Source organism: Mirounga angustirostris, unplaced genomic scaffold (assembly GCF_029215605.1).
Source record: "Mirounga angustirostris isolate CCGP_5_RB_7025 unplaced genomic scaffold, mMirAng1.0.hap1 SCAF_2, whole genome shotgun sequence".
Lineage (NCBI taxonomy): Eukaryota > Metazoa > Chordata > Mammalia > Carnivora > Phocidae > Mirounga > Mirounga angustirostris.
This window is the reverse complement of record NW_026991710.1, coordinates 31,629,781-31,642,581: the sequence shown is the minus strand read 5'-3', so window position 1 is coordinate 31,642,581 and position 12,801 is coordinate 31,629,781. Positions and strand designations below refer to the sequence as shown.

Here is a 12,801-nt window from a genome sequence, read left to right as displayed (position 1 = left end):
GTGGCACCATGATCTCTGCTCACATTTAACTTGCAAGAATTGTGTCACGTGGTCACACACACCCCCTCCCCCCCCCCCCCCCGACGGCAGAGGAGGCTGGGGATGGAGTCTAGCTGTGCAGCCACGAACCCGGGGAGGAGGGGAGAGAGACCTACGCCTTAAGGACTTAAGCCTCAAGCCGCAAAGTGGCACCATGATCTCTGCTCACATTTAACTTGCAAGAATTGTGTCACGTGGTCACACACACCCCCTCCCCCCCCCCCCCCCCCCCCGACGGCAGAGGAGGCTGGGGATGGAGTCTAGCTGTGCAGCCACGAACCCGGAGAGGAGGGGAGAGAGACCTACGCTCAAATCCAGTTCTTTCGATTACTGATGGCGTCTAGGGGCCAGTTATGGAAACTCTTTCTACCTCCTCTAGCTCATCCATTGAACCGGCTCTCGATCATCAGGCGCTCTTTCATTCTGCAAGTATTTCCTGAGCCCCCTACGATGGGGCCGGACTCTGTTCTAGGTCCGGGGGGTGCAGCTTTGAACAAGGCAGACCACGCCCCCTCCGCTCTGACGCGGATTTGCTCTAAGGCTAATGAGGGGCCTTCCGAGGACTTTTTCTTTTCGCTCCAAATCAATATTCATTTTCATATTCTTTTTTTTTAAGATTTTTATTTATTTATTTATTTGACAGAGAGACACAGCGAGAGAGGGAACACAAGCAGGGGGAGTGGGAGAGGGAGAAGCAGGCTTCCCGCGGAGCAGGGAGCCCGATGCGGGGCTCGATCCCAGGACTCTGGGATCATATTCTTTTTTTTAATTGTTTTTCTGAACAAGGACGTCAGATTTATATGCTCTCCAGGCCTCACTAATTTTGGATCTGCCCCTGCTGCTCTCCTGGAGCTAACGGCTTAGCTGGAAGAAAGAAACAGTAAACAAATGCACGTATACAACATCAGAGGCTGCTGAGTGCTACGATGTACGCCAGCCGTCGGGGTGAGGCGAGAGAGCCCTGCTATATTCGGAGACCCTTTCTGGAGTCACGTGAGCAGCCATCGAAGGACGGGAGTTGTTCCTACTTTTTACTAAAGACTAGTGTCATTCACACATCTCTGTGTATGCTGCTGATTGTTTTTTTAGAATTTATTTCTGGTAGTGGAGTTAATGAGTCAGAGGGACAAATGTTTTGCAGGTTCTTGAAATCGTGGGCTGAAACCTCTTTTTTTATTGAGACTTCTCATTAGGATTATAAAAGAAACAGTGAGAGGCGCCTGGGTGGTTCAGTCCGTTAAGCGTTTGCCTTTGGCTCAAGTTATGATCCCAGGATCCTGGGATGGAATCCCGCATCGGGCTCCCTGCTCCGCGGGGAGCCTGCTGCTCCCCCTGCTTGTGCTCGCTCGCTCTCTCTCTCTCTCTCTGACAAATAAATAAAATTTAAAAAGAAACAACAACAATGATAAAGACCTAGATTTCGAGACATTTTAATATCATTTTTTCAGAGCATAGATATGCTCCAGACGTTTAAGGGTTACTTCTATCTGTACTGTCTGGGCTCTCTGCGTCTGAGGTCTTAACTAGCCTTTTTCACCTCCCACACGAAACACCAACATGCCACATTCTTATTCTAGAATTATTTCTTAAGTCCCAGAATTTTAGGGTGAGAAGGAAACTGGGAGATTGCTGACTCGCCCTAAGACTCATTGTGAGTTTATGGTCAAGCTAAGCTAGAGCCTCAATCTCCCAATTCCTGTCTGTAATCAAAACCAGTGACAGATGAAATGGGCCTGCAGTGTTTTGTGACAATAGACCTTAAGGCAGAAGTTTTTAAATAAACACTCACGGATATGGCCTGCCAGATTTACCTGCTTCGTAGGTGGTTATGAGCATTAACTGCAATAACACACATCAAGTCCGTAGCACAGTGCTGGAACAGTGTAAGAGACATTTCAGTGCTAGCCGTGGGTACGACTTTGGTGGCAAAGCCAGGGGAATGTTCCAAGACCAGATGTGGGCCCTGTGGGAAAGGGAGCAGGTGTGGGGCAGTGTGAGGTGGTGTGGGGGCCTGTAGGCATGAACAGAAGACCTCAGCAGAAAGGGGCTGGCCATTATACCCCCAGAATCCCAGGAGCTGGAGAAGGAGTCACATGAGACCACCCAGAGGGATAGAGACCTTCAGCCTGGGTCAAGGGAACCACAGGAGACGGGGCGGGGGGGGGGGGGGGGGCGGGGGGGCAGCTGGAGGCCGTTGCAGAGTCCGTGACAGAGCCAGCTTTAATCATCTGCCAGGCCACCCCACAGAGGCCAGCTGCCGGCCCAAAGGGCTTGGGCCACCCAGCCACGTGAGAATTCTCTTATTCCCTTACCTCTCCCCTTTCTGGGCTTCATTCCAAGCATGGAGGGAAAGAGCAGCTAGTAAGGGGGAGGAGGTGAGTGGAGGGAGAGGCGAGGAAAAGGACCATGCCCCCTTTCCCAGGGCAGGCTTCCAGGATGAGGCAGGTTTGAGCCAAGGGAGAAGAAAAGATTTCAGGCAAAATCAGTTTCAGGATTTTAACTATTACCTGGGACTTGGAATGTTAAGGTCTGAAATGAGGCTACTTTTTTGCAACTCAAAGGATTTTTGTGTTGTCTGAACATGACAGTAAGTTCATCGGCTTGCCCAAGTCAGCATCAGAGGAAGAGGGATTCTGCTGCCATCAACTAAAATTTAAGGAGACCAAGAGGGGCCCCACAAAACGTGGGGATTGGCCCCTACTGCTCTCAGGGACAGAGCGATAATAGACAGATGAAGAGAGAGAGAGTTGCATTTTGTTCACAATCCCTGTTTCGTGCTTTTCCAGTGAGCCAGATATATACGATTTTAATTTTACAGTCGTTCTGGCGATGTCACCCACGTGTAATGTTATTGCCTAAATCATCACTTTCTGCTAATAAGACCCACTTTTATTCCACTCTAGTGCACCCACTCCTGAGTTAAAAGTAATTTTTGGACCTCCTTTTAATCTTCATCTTCCTGATTGCACACATGAGAGTTTTATCTTCTGTAAGCCTTTCACTTAGCGAAGCCTCGGGGAGGTATCCTGTATGCGCCGCCGCGACTGTGAACACTGCATGAGCTCAAGATCGCAGCCACCGACTGCTGATGCCTCCAAGCCACGGAGTCCCACACAGTGTTTTCATGTTCCTTAAGGCCTTCCCCATCACTGACAGATTACATGTAGTCAGTTCATTCATTCATTCATCATTTACTGGATTGGGTACCCCCTTGACGCCAATCACCCTGTGGGGGTGCTGGAGGTACAAACGTGATAGCTGAACAACACACGCTCCCTGCCCCCCGAGGCACGCGCCTTCTACTATTTTCATGATTCGCAGGATTCTAAATTATTGTCGTTAACAGGTGATAAGGACAATGTTGGCATGATCTACCAGGTTCCGTGGGAGCACAGGACGGAGTCACTAACTCTGCTTGGCAATGGGTCGGATCAGTTTCACAGACTAGAAGAGCATGGGGCTAGAAGGATCAGTTAAGACTTTGCCAGGCGGCTGAAGCGGGGAGAGGGGGGCGGTGGCGCGGGCAGAGGGAACGGCTTGGACAGAGGCACCGCGTGAGTCGGGCTAGCCTTAGTTATGCCACAGTAACAAAATGACCCTGAAGTCTTAGCAGCTAAATACCACTAAGATTCATCTTTCACTCGAAGCACAGGTCCAGTGCAGGTCGGCTGGTCAGGGGGTGGATAGGAGGAGTGATAGGCAAGGCTCTGCTCTACGCGGTCCCCTGAGGACCGAAGCTAGCGGCGTCCATACGCTCTTACAGCTGGACCACCCGGAACATGTGGCTTCCAAGTTGGCACTAAAGGGCACCAGAAGCTGTCAGGTAACACACGGAGGGTAAATTCCTCAGCGCGGAGGTGATAGATATAATTTCCACTCCCACTGCGTTGTCTAGAACTAATCCCATATAGTTCACCAGGTGGTGAAATGTACAGGAACACGTGGCTATTCCATGAATACAGTCAAGGTCTCTGCTACAAGCACAAAGGCATGAAACCATTTCCTCAGCTTAGGAAACAGAATAGTTCAAAGTGATTAGAGAAGACAGTGCGGAGAGGCAATAGCAAAAGTTAAGAAAGGTCAGGATAAGATGATGGAAGCTTCTGTGCCGTGCATAGGAGTCTGGACCACTGTATGTGCAAAGCAAAGCTTTTGAAGAGTTTTAAACATAGTATGGTGGTCATTTTTGTGTTTTATTTTTTTAAAAGATTTTATTTATTTATTTGAGATAGAAAGAGAGAGCTCGAGCAAGAGAGAAGGAGAGGGGGTCCCTGCTAAGCAGGGAGCCTGACAGGGAGCTCCATCCCAGGACCCTGGGACCATGACCTGAGCCCAAGGCAGACGCTTAACCCACTGAGTGGCCCAGGCTATGCATATTTGTCTTTTAAGTGCATTCCTCGTGCAGCAGCATAGGGCATGAATTAGAAAGGGATTGAAATAGGAGATGGAAAGACCGGTTTGATTCCTACAATTGTCCAGGTTAAAGATGATGGAGGAACTAAAATAGGGTCGTTGGGGATGAATACGAGAAAGGTTAAAGAGACAGTCAGTAGAACTTCATGACTAATCAGATATGGAAGAAGGAGAAAAATAAGATGACTTTCTCTTCTGCTCTAGATGCCACTAATTAAGTGGCACCAATTAAGATAGGGAATACAGGAGGATGAGTAGGCTTGGGGAAAAGACGCTGAGGGCAATTTGGGACCTGAGTGTGAGTTACCTAATGTGCTTGTTACAAGTTGAATTGTATCCCTCAAAAAGATACGTCCAAGTTAAAACCCCCAAGAGCTCAGAATGTGACCTTATTTAGAAATAAGGTAGCTGCAGATCTAATTAGTTAAGATTAGGATGAGGTCCTCTGGAGTAGATTGGACCCTTAATCTAATGTGACTGGTGTCCTTATAAGAAGACAGCTATGTGACAACGGAGGCAGAGATTGGAGCGATGCATCTACAAGCCAAGAAATACCAAACATCAGAATCTAGAAGGGGCAAGGAAGGATTCTCCTCTGTATGTTTCACAAGGAGCATGGCCCTGCCAACACCTTGATTTTTGACTTCTGGCCTCCAGAACTGTGAGAAAATAAACTTCTGCTGTTTTAAGCAGTTCCTGGTACTTCGTTACAGCGGCCCTAAGACACAGATACAGGTATCCAGGTGGAGGTGCCCAGCTGAAAGTATAGGTGAGGTCAGACCAGTCTTCCTCTAAAAGCCCACGGAGGGATCAGTAAGGAGCACAGAGCAGGCTGGGGCACGTGCTGGAAGAGCTGTATTTTGCCCAGGGTAGAGGGGAGGAAAGGGGAACGGACAGGGAACATCATAATGAAGAGGACATTTGAAGAGGGCTTTGGAGAATAAGTTGGGATCTTTTTCTGTCCTATCTGATGACAAACTCCCGGAAGCCAAGCCTACATATCTGGCAGGTATCACTGGGCACTTTTGTGTTGGGCTCTGTGCTAGGCACGGAGAATATGATAGAGACCAAGCAGGCACAGTCCCGATTCTCAGGCAATTATAATCCCCTGGGGACACAGACTAATGCTGGTCAAAATCAAGTAACCACCCAGAAACACATACAGGCACTCGCTCTGATAAGTGATATGAAGGGACATTACCAAGTGTTAAGAGAACGTATTTCAAGGAAGTTGTTCAAGCCTGGAAGCTGTGAACGGCTTTTTGAGGAAGTGAGGTTTGAGCTGAGATCTGAAGTAAAGGAGTTAATTTTAGGTGAAGGGGGAAAGGGAGGGGAAGAGTCCAGGCAAAGGCTCTGGAGCAGGAGGGGAGGCTCATGCAGATTTGAGGATCTGAAAGACAGCCAGGGTCACTGCAGCTCAGACGGGAGGAGGAGCTGACCCTGGGAGCAGGCAGTAACCACGGTTTGCAGGGTCTTGAGTGGTTTAGTCCTCATTGGCAAACAATGGATAGAAGGGAAATAGCCAGTCAATGACTTTCCAGCTGAGATCCAGAAGGGCAAGATTAAAGTTGTATTTTTTTTTTATTTTTTTAAAGATTTATTTATTTATTTGAGAGAGAGAGAGTGTGTGTGTGTGCAGTCAGGGGATGAGGAGAGGGAAAGAATCTCAAGCAGATTCCCAAGGAGCTCAAAGCCCAAACTGAGGCATGATGTGGGACTCAATCTCCTGACCCTGAGATCATGACCTGAGCTGAAATCAATAGTCGGATGCCCAACCAAATGAGCCACCCAGATGCCCCCTTCAAAAAAACATTTTTAAAAGATTTATTTGTTTTAGAGAGAGAGAGTGAGAAAGAGAGAGAGACAGCATGAGCAGGAGGGGCAGAGGGAGACGGAGAGAATCTCAAGTGGACTCTGCCTGAGCACCGAACCCAACAAGGGGCTGGACCTCACAACCATGAGATCACCACCGTGAGATCACGACCTGAGCTGAAACCAAGAGTCAGACACTTAACCAAACACACCCACCCAGGTGCCCCGCCTCTTTATTTTATTTTAAAGATCACTTTGATGAGAATGGCTGGAGAAAGTCAAGAATGGAAGCAAATAGGGGCACCCGGCTGGCTCAGTCAGTGGAGCATGCAACTCTTGATCTCGGGGTCATGAGTTCGAGCCCCACGTTGGGTGTAGAGATTACTCAAAAATAAATTAATTAATAAACTTGTAAAAATATTAAAAAAAAAAAAAAAGAACAGAAGCAAATAGAACTATGAAACTATTGCACTGGTCCAACCCAGAGAGCATGTTGGCTTGAACAAGGTGGTCCCAGTGACAACAGCGGACTTAGAAGGATTTCTCCAGGCACTCATTGAAGGCAAAAAGGAATTCATGAATGAAATCAACTGTCTGTATGTGCAGCTATTCCATGCTCTTCTCTGTCTTCAGGTTATAAAATACTGTCTCTCTGAGATGTGACGTTGATGCCTGAGTACAAAACATCTTGACATCTGATAATAAAGACTTCATCTCTGAAGAAGAGGAAGTTAAATGGTGTTCTGGGGAGACGATGATACTCTTCTAGTTCGGGAAGGGAACTTCCCATTGAAGAGAGAACAAGAGGTTTGGCCCCCAAAGGCTTTCCCAGGTCATAGTGGTCCCAAGACCCGCCAGCCACCAGGCTTTCTCTCACCTGATATTCCCTAAGGAACGTGACCCACAGGCACCATGTACAAAAGGAATATTCTGTACAGTGGGGCTCCCCCAAGGCACCCTGCAAGACACTATTATCACGTAGAAAGGGCTGATGCTTCCGTAGGTAGGTTTTCCTCCTCTGTTGCACCTACTCTTTAGACATGGGGATGAGAGTGAAGTCGGGACTGTGGCCTTTTCATTATATAGGAGGGTGTGCTTCTTCCCAGGGGCCTGGCCCACGCCTGACGTTCTCCTGAGCACCAGATTTCTAGCTCCTGGGGGAGGCAAAGCTGTAGTCCCAGGTGCCACGTGTCTTGGCCCACTCTTGCAACGTGGGATGTGTTAAGTTCAAATTGTTCGCTCAGTTGGGTACCTCATTAGATGTAAGATGCTGCACCAGGTGGGTCTTGAGTTCCTCTTCCTTCTCCATCATGCCAAGGAAGGATGGAGTTCAGAGGAATGAAAGGCAGCCAACCATCTTCGAACACCTGGTCGTGTCTCACAGCTGATAGAATCTGAAGAATACTGGGGAATTGCTTTGAATCTTATCTTCTTACTCTTGTTCAACAGACATTGGAATAGACTCTGTGGAAATAAAAAAACCCAGACTCTTCACCATAGAGAACAAACTGGTAGTTGCCAGAGGGGAGGCAGGTCAGGGGATGAGGGAAATAGGTGAAGGGGATTAAAGAGTACACTTATCATAATGAGCACTGAGTGAGGTATAAAATTGTTGAATTAATGATGTACACCTGAAACTAATATAACAGTGTATGTTAATTATACTTGAATAAAATAATCAACAATACGTTTTCATCCTAATTAACCATGCAAGAGCTACTAATGAGGTGATACAAATGATTCAATATTATTTAATAATGACATCATATTCACATTTATGCCCAGCTTCCAACGACTCTGAGCTCCCCTTGCCAGACCGAAGGACCTGAGCCTCCCTTTGAAATCTTCCCATTATTTCCAGGCAATTGTGAAGGGGTGTGGGTGTCTTGGCCCCAGGAACCACACAGAGTTCTCCATTGGCTTTTTCTGCAGTAAGTCATCGTTGTTGGAGGCCACCCAACAGACCCTTAACAAAACCTCCCACTCCTGACAGTGCCAAGACTGTCCCCCAACTCTGTGTCACAGCTTGTCATTTGGGTGCCGAGGCCTATGCCCAGAGTCTCACAAAGTCTTTCATGAACACATTTCCTGTAGACTATGGTCCTTGCCCATCTCCGTGGAGAAAACTCGAGCCCGGTTCCAAGGAGGGTGGAGGATAAAGGCCATAACATCCCTGCCTTGTCACCCCTTTTCTGTCTGTGGGACCCCCTGCACACCCCAGGTCCATCTCTCCCCTTTCCGTCACACAAGCCCCAAGCATATCCACAGATATCCGAAGAGCTTCTTTCACTAACTACATCAGAGCTTCATCCCCTGCCTGCCCAGACGCACGCAAGCAAATTAATATATGTATAGAAAAGGAGCCAAAAGGTCACACATCAAGGAGTTTTCACAATGACAATGATCTCTGGAGGATGAGTGCTGGGGTGTTTCACATTTTTGTCTGCTGACATACCCACTCGCTTTGCTTTCTTGTCATTATTTTATCTTGCAATGCTTTTTTAAAAAATTCCATATTAATATACATTTTACATTTTATTATCTAATGCTTCCATTTTTCAAAATCACTTAAGATATTAACATTTGGCTGATGACTGGAAACCCTCCAGTTTATTTTTGGTCTTCCTAGAAGTTGCTTTGGAGGCTTCAGGAACTGTTCTTTGAGCATTATCTGGCTCTCCATCTCAACCTAGTGCGGAAGCTGGTGAGAGCATCTGGGAGCCCTCGCAGTGTGCCAGGCGCTGTGCCCAGTGCTTTCCATGCGTTGAACCAGGCCGCCCTCCCAGGAACTCTGCGCCCTCACCGCAATCCCCGCTGCCCTGAGGACCCAGCTCCTGAGAGCCTATACAAACTACAAGGCCGCACCGGGTGGATACCAGATGCGCGGTGCAGAGACGCACATTCTCCAGGAGACAAGAGGCCTAGAACCCTCCCGGGTGGGGGTGGGGGCGGTATCTGGTTAGGGTACCACTTTGGGGGCTTCCATCTCCCTCTCTCAGGGAAACCTTCCTCTTGGCCCAGATTCCTGCCTCCGGGAAGAAACCGACAAGGGCTGGGCGCTCCGAGGAGCCTGGCCCAGCCCGAACGCACAGGCTCTCGCCCAAAGTCAGCCGGACTCAGCCAGGCCGCTTCAGAGCCCTGGGGCCCGACCCCGCCCGCCCCACCCAACCTCCTGGAAGAGCTGAAGGCCACGGGCGCCGAGAACCAGCTGGCCCTGCTGGGATGCGGGGAGGAAAAACCCCGGCAGCTGCCGCCTAATTGGCCTTCGAAACCGGGAGAGGCTTCCAAGTGCAGAAATGAATTAAAGAAGCTTTTTTCCCCGCTTCGGGGTGGAGTACCAGCTCCAGGTCTCCACCCGAGTCACACCCTAGCTGCGGCTATTTATAAGGTCTAAATGCCAGCTGGAACCTGCCAGGGTGAAACAGAAAACAGAGGGCTGGGCCCGAGGCAGAGGCCCCCGGGGCCCCGCGGGGAGCAGAGCCGGAGCGGAGCGGAGAAGGCAGGGGGAGGGCGCAGGGGGGAGCCAGCGCCTCCGAGGACCGTCTCGCCCCACCCAAGCCGCGCGGCCCCAGCCCGCCGGGAACTTGGAGGGCAGGCTCTTGGATGCTTCGCGGACATTCCACAGCCTGGGGCCCAGGGCGGGGTGCTGGGCAGGGCCCCGGGGCTGTACCTGCTGGATACGGAGCAGCCTGCGGGGTCCAGGAAAGCGGGGCTGGGCCGGCGGGCCGGGGCGGGTCCCGGCCGAGGCGGTGGCGCAGAGGACAGAGGCGGGGACGCGGGGGCCGTCCCGGTTTCTGCTTCTCTGACCTGGCGTCACCTCCTGCGCGCTGTTAAGCTCCGCTTCCTTGTTTGTGAAACCCGGGTGGGAATTAAACCAGCCGGGGAGGATTTTTGAGACAACTGAACGGACAGTAAGGCCTCGGCCCTGAAACAGGAGCTGTTGCTCTTGGACCTTCTGCCAGGTGCAAAAATGCCGCTGCGCGGGCCGCGGTCTGAACCGGAGACTTGCAGGGCAAACCAGGTCCCCCTCCTACCGGAGGGCTGAGGGCGTGGAGAGGGATCACGTCGCGGCTTCCCGGGTCGTGCGCCCCCGAGGCACCTGACACACTCCAGGTGACGTCCTGCGGCCCCAGCCCGGCCGCTCTGCCGGGGATGGCTTCCCCACCCAAAAATAGCTCTCCTCTCCTTCTCTGGGGAAATCCTCCCCTCCACTCTCCCCTTCAGGACCTTTCCTGACCCTTGGAACATAGTGGAGCTCCTTCCAGAGTTTCTAGAGTAGCCTTGTCCTGTGAAATGCAGACCACGCGGGTCATTTTAAGTTTCCCAGTAGCCACACTGAATCAGAGTAAAAAGAAACAGTGAAGTTAATTTGAATACATTTTATTTAACCCAATATATCAAAAATAGTATCCTTCCAGGGCGCCTGGGTGGCTCAGTTGGTTAAGCGTCTGCCTTCGGCTCAGGTCATGATCCTGGAGTCCCTGGATCGAGTCCCACATCGGGCTCCCTGCTCAGCAGGGAGTCTGCTTCTCCCTCTGACCCTCCCCCCTCTCCTGCTCTCTCTCTCTCATTCTCTCTCTCAAATAAATAAAATCTTTTTTAAAAAATAGTATCATGGGGCGCCTGGGTGGCTCAGTTGGTTAAGCGACTGCCTTCGGCTCAGGTCATGATCCTGGAGTCCCGGGATCGAGTCCCGCATCGGGCTCCCTGCTCAGCAGGGAGTCTGCTTCTCCCTCTGACCCTCCTCCCTCTCATGCTCTCTGTCTCTCATTCTCTGTCTCAAATAAATAAATAAAATCTTAAAAAAAAAAAAATAGTATCATTCCAGAAACATTATTAACAAGACATTTTACATTCTCTTTTTCTGCTGAGTATCCCAAATCCGCTGTGTAGTCTACACTTCTGGAATCCCCGTTCCCACTAGCTACGTTTCAGGTGCTCGGGCTGCGCGCGGGCGCCTGGACTGGCCAGTGCGGTCCTAGAGCGTTGGCTGCGTTTGCCATGGGACAGGTCAGGGTGGTCTCCAGCCGGGTCTTGGATGGTGGCGGGACGGGAGCAAGGGGCTACTGCCGGTGTGGGGAGGCGGGCAGCAGAGCCGGGGGTCTGGGAGCGAGTTGGAGACAGGACGTCTCTCCTGTCTTCTCCTCGCGGGGCCCCTGACCGCGTGGGTATTCGTGTCCCGGTGCGGAGGGGGTCATGCGCACTGTGAACAGAACAGAAAAAGCCAGTGGCCCCCCCCAAAGATCTGAAGGACCCTGGGCCACTGAGACTTCTGCTGCCCGAGGACACGGGTTCTGCACCTCCCCTCAAGTTCACAGCTGGAGGGAGGCTTTCAGGGGAGGCCAGGCTGTCACGGTTGGGGAATAAAGGGATCGGATGGGAGAAGAAACCGAAAGAAAAGAGACGGGAAGGGGAGAATCTTCGAACCACCTTGGGGACCCTGGCAGCCTTGTCACGTAGCCTCGGGAACTGGAAAAGCGTCTTTGGCTTCCAAAGTGTCTGCAACACTGTTAGGTTTGTGGCCTTCGAAGGCTCGGTGTGCCTCTGCCCTTGAGAAACAGTTTCCAAACACATCACATGAAAAATATTTCCTTTTGGTGCTCTGAGGGCCTGAGCTCACTGAGGGCTGATCCTACCAGGGAATGTGGAGGAGGGCACGCCCTGACTGGTAAGCTGCCGCCGTAGCAGCAACCCCAGGATTATGATCCCTGCTTGGTGCAGAAAATGCTAGAACTTTCTAGAAGATTCTGGATCGGGCCAAGATGGGACTTTGTGGCTGGTGCCTGCTAGTCCTGAAGCCACGGAGGTGACGACCCACGGGTTTGCATAGGTCCCCACCCGCCAGGGGCCTTCCCGAACCTCGGGTTGGCCTGGCTTTCTGACGCATTCGCTCCCCTCCTTTGACTGCCCATCATGCAGACTGCCAAGCTAGTTACTGAGAGGATCTGGAATCTGGGGAGTAAGAAAAATCACCACCTATACTCCAGGGAATGTTACAGGGGCAGTCTGGGGGGCAGTTACCCCAGAACTGAGCCAGTGGGCAAAGGTGGGGGGGTGCTCCCTTGGTTTTGCCTGGGATACTCCTATGCCCATCTGAAAAAACCTACATGGACACCTTGTCCCAGAAAACATAATTTCCCAGAGAAATTGCTATAGCAGACTCCCTTGAAAAATAATTTGCTTTCTTCTTATCACCATAAAATCTCAAAAATTAACATGCTGAGGAAATGGGGTTCTTCCGATAACTGGCCTCTTCTGATTAACAGGAAACTGTTTTTATTTTAACCAGTGGTGCTGAAAATCTCTGTCTCATGGACCAGTGCCTGGCCTGTTTTTAATCACACAGGACCCTGGTGGGCTGCGAGGCACTGTGAATCCAGATGGCATGGGCCGTCGAGGCAGAACACAGAAGCCGCTGAGTCAGAGCTGGTGCCAGGCCTGCTGCTGGCATTTCGTTTCTGTTTGGTTTTAACCAGACCCTTTAGAAGAACTCATTTCGTTGTCGTGCGTCCCTTTCCCTAAACGCAAAGCCTAAAA

At 50.6% G+C, this 12,801-nt stretch overlaps 1 long non-coding RNA gene across 1 annotated transcript; it reads right to left on the bottom strand.

Moving 5' to 3' along the window:
* Positions 1-6,608: 6,608 nt before the first annotated feature.
* Positions 6,609-10,288, bottom strand: LOC135363580 (uncharacterized). The gene is made up of 2 exons (XR_010409333.1): positions 9,935-10,288; positions 6,609-7,728 (listed from the first exon to the last, which is right to left on the bottom strand). It is a non-coding gene; the product is annotated as an uncharacterized LOC135363580 (long non-coding RNA).
* Between the last annotated feature and the right edge of the window lie 2,513 nt (positions 10,289-12,801).